The 4,206-nt window shown below is 39.2% G+C and overlaps 1 pseudogene across 1 annotated transcript; it reads left to right on the top strand.

The window, feature by feature from the left end:
• The first annotated feature begins 1,378 nt into the window (after positions 1–1,378).
• LOC101011679 lies at positions 1,379–3,117 on the top strand (annotated as a pseudogene). The gene has a single exon (XR_650623.2). The product of XR_650623.2 is annotated as an elongation factor 1-alpha 1 pseudogene (transcript).
• The last annotated feature ends 1,089 nt before the right edge of the window (positions 3,118–4,206 follow it).

The following is a 4,206-nucleotide window of genomic DNA, read 5'->3' as shown; positions in this document are numbered from 1 at the left end:
CTCAGTGCTGCAGCCCCTGGACTTAATATATTTGCTGTAAATATCTTCCCAATTGTCTCTATGTCTATGCTACAGTTCATTCAGATAGAATTTGGAGTTGATGACATTGATTACTTTGGGGTCCTTTTATTTAACAAAATATTTTCAGGGAAGTCTACAATAAATATCTTTTTGCATAGAGTACGTTCCTTTATAATATGAGATGTAATTTGTTACAGCTCTGGAAAGAAAACTAAGAGTTAAAATCTTGCTCTTAAAACTGAATCTAAGAAAGGACGACCTATTTAATACACAGGGCTGGGAAAACAGGCTACCCAAATGTAGAAGAATGAAATTGGGATCCTATCTCTCACCTTATACAAAAGTCAACTCAAGATGTATCAAAGACTTAAATCTAAGACCTGAAACTACACAGATTCCAGAAAGAACCTGGGAAACACTCTTTCACACATTGGTCTAGTCAAATAACTTATGACTAAGATGCCAAAAGCAAATGCAATAAAACCAAATTAAATTGGACCTAGTTAAGCAAAAAGGTTCTGTACAGCAAAAGAAATAATCAGCAGAGTAAACAGACTACCCACAGAATGGGAGAAAATATTTGCAAACTATGCATCCATCAAAGAAATAATATCCAGATTCTCAAACAAATCAGCAAGATAAAGGCACAAATGATCCCATCAAAGAGTGAGCAAATGGCATGAATAGACATTTCTCAAAGGAGGATATACAAATAAACATAAGAAAAAATGCTCCACATCATTAATCATCAGAGAAATGCAAATTACACAGTGAGATATCACCTTACTCCTGCAAGAATGGCCATTATTAAAAGGTCAAAAAACAATAGATGTTGGCATGGATGCGGTGAAAGTGGAATGCTTTTACACTGCTGGTGGGAATGTAAATTAGTATAACCACTATGGAAAAACAGTATGGAGATTCCTTAAAGAACTAAAAGTAGATCTACCATTTGATCCAACAATCCCACTACCAGGTCTCTTCCCAAAGGAAAAGAAGTCATTACATCAAACAGACACTTGTATGCATATATTTATTGCAGCACAATTCACAATTGCAAAGATATAGAACCAACCTAAGTGCCCATCAGCCAATGAGGGAATAAATAAACTTTGTTATATATACACTATGGAATACTAATCTGCCATAAAAAGAACAAAATAATGTCTTTTGCAGCAACTTGGATGGAGCTGAAGGCCATTATTCTAAGTGAAGTAACTCAAGAATGGAAAACCAAATACCATATGTTCTCACTTATAAGTGGGAGCTAGGCTATGGGTACACAAAGGTATACAGAGTGGTATAATGGACTTTGGAGACTCAGAAACAGGAGGGTATAAGAAGGGTAAGAGCTTTTTCACAACGGGTTTGCCGCCAGAACACAGGTGTCATGAAAACTACCCCTAAAAGCCAAAATGGGAAAGGAAAAGACTCATATCAACATTGTCATCATTGGACACGTAGATTCGGGCAAGTCCACCACTACTGGCCATCTGATCTACAAATGTGGTGGCATCGACAAAAGAACCATTGAAAAATTTGAGAAGGAGGCTGCTGAGATGGGAAAGGGCTCCTTCAAGTATGCTTGGGTCTTGGATAAACTGAAAGCTGAGCGGGAACGTGGTATCACCATTGATAACTGCTTGTGGAAATTTGAGACAAGCAAGTATTATGTGACTATCATTGATGCCCCAGGACACAGAGACTTCATCAAAAACATGATTACAGGGACATCTCAGGCTGACTGTGCTGTCCTGATTGTTGCTGCTGGTGTTGGTGAATTTGAAGCTGGTATCTCCAAGAATGGGCAGACCCGAGAGCATGCTCTTCTGGCTTACACACGGGGTGTGAAACAACTAATTGCTGGTGTTAACAAAATGGATTCCACTGAGCCACCCTACAGCCAGAGGAGATATGAGGAAATTGTTAAGGAAGTCAGCACTTACATTAAGAAAATTGGCTACAACCCTGACACAGTGGCATTTGTGCCAATTTCTGGTTGGAATGGTGACAACATGCTGGAGCCAAGTGCTAACATGCCTTGGTTCAAGGGATGGAAGGTCACCCATAAGGATGGCAATGCCAGTGGAATCACGCTGCTTGAGGCTCTGGACTGCATCCTACCACCAACTCGTCCAACTGACAAGCCCTTGTGCTTGCCTCTCCAGAATGTCTACAAAATTGTTGGTATTGGTACTGTTCCTGTTGGCCGAGTGGAGACTGGTGTTCTCAAACCCGGTATGGTGGTCACCTTTGCTCCAGTCAACGTTACAACTGAAGTAAAATCTGTCGAAATGCACCATGAAGCTTTGAGTGAAGCTCTTCCTGGGGACAATGTGGGCTTCAATGTCAAGAATGTGTCTGTCAAGGATGTTCGTTGTGGCAACGTTGCTGGTGACAGCAAAAACGACCCACCAATGGAAGCAGCTGGCTTCACTGCTCAGGTGATTATCCTGAACCATCCAGGCCAAATAAGTGCTGGCTATGCCCCTGTGTTGGATTGCCACACGGCTCACATTGCATGCAAGTTTGCTGAGCTGAAGGAAAAGATTGATCACAGTTCTGGTAAAAAACTGGAAGATGGCCCTAAATTCTTGAAGTCTGGTGATGCTGCCATTGTTGATATGGTTCCTGGCAAGCCTATGTGTGTTGAGAGCTTCTCAGACTATCCACCTTTGGGTCGCTTTGCTGTTCGTGATATGAGGCAGACAGTTGCGGTGGGTGTCATCAAAGCAGTGGACAAGAAGGCTGCTGGAGCTGGCAAGGTCACCAAGTCTTCCCAGAAAGCTCAGAAGGCTAAATGAATATTATCCCTAATACCTGCCACCCCACTCTTAATCAGTGATGGAAGAACGGTCTCAGAACTGTTTGTTTCAATTGGCCGTTTAAGTTTAGTAGTAAAAGACTGGTTAATGATAACAATGCATCATAAAACCTTCAGAAGGAAAAGAGAATGTTTTGTGGACCACTTTGGTTTTCTTTTTTGCGTGTGGCAGTTTTAAGTTATTAGTTTTTAAAATCAGTACTTTTTAATGGAAACAACTTGACCAAAAATTTGTCACAGAATTTTGAGACCCATTAAAAAAGTTTAATGAGGGGAAAAAAAAAATAAGGGCAAGAAATTAAAAACTACTTATTGCATACATTGTACACTAGTCAGGTGAATGGTGCGCTAAGATCTCAGACTTCACCTATGCAATTTATTCATGTAACTAAAAGTGACTCGTACCCTAGGAGCCACTGAAATAAAAAAAATTCAATAAATAGTTAAATAAACAAAAAAAAAATCTGAACTTAAAAAAAATTAAATTTTAAAAAAGCCTGACCAGAAAAGATGAATAAGAAAAAAATATATATATGTGGCTCCTTAATTTTCCCAAGAGCCTCTTACCTTTCAAGCTGGAGTGGCATCTCAGCTGACACCCCTGTGGCCACCCATCTTGCAGCCTTTGACTTCTCAGCCTACCAAATCCAACCAGCTGTTCTCCTTATCCGTCTAGAGATAGGTTTCCTTTACCACTTCAGTTGAAATCTTGGCGACATTCTTGCATCTCCTCAAACGGCATTCTGTTAAAATCTCTAGTAAATGAAAGCAAATACTTTAGTTTTTCCTCAACCTTCCTTTATGACTTTATTTCAAGAATTTTTATAATACTTGATTGAAGGGTACATGTTGTGATTGTTCTGAAGATGCTAGCTGTTTCTCTCCTCTGTGTTTACCCAAGCCAAAGCTGTAATCATGAACCAGCTATGCCAATCCTAGGCAGTATGGTTCTAATAATATTTGCCAACTAGAATGTGCAATATTTTAAAAATTGGGTCACTTACTTCCTGTATTATGTACTAGAGATACCTAATATTACCCAAGATTATGAATCTGTAGAAAATTATAGCATAAAATTAAGTAAGAACAAGTTTTCTAACTACTGTGCCCTACTTAAAAGAAACTTTTATGTAGAATAATATTTTCAATACACCCATTTAAAAACAATTGTATTCTCAGGCAGTACAAATGATGTTTAACACAAAATAAACTATATTGGTTTAAAACCCAGGAGTTTCATAGGCCTATTGAGGTTTCAGTGTGTAGAGCCTCTTCATTCTATCTCGCATTCTAGGACCTCCAGGGTCCGGAAAGCTTTAATCTGAGCATGAAAGTATACCCTCTTCTCACTTTCACCTCCA

The sequence above is a fragment of the Papio anubis genome, unplaced genomic scaffold (assembly GCF_008728515.1).
Source record: "Papio anubis isolate 15944 unplaced genomic scaffold, Panubis1.0 scaffold252, whole genome shotgun sequence".
NCBI lineage: Eukaryota > Metazoa > Chordata > Mammalia > Primates > Cercopithecidae > Papio > Papio anubis.
This window is presented reverse-complemented; position numbering and strand designations above follow the sequence as displayed.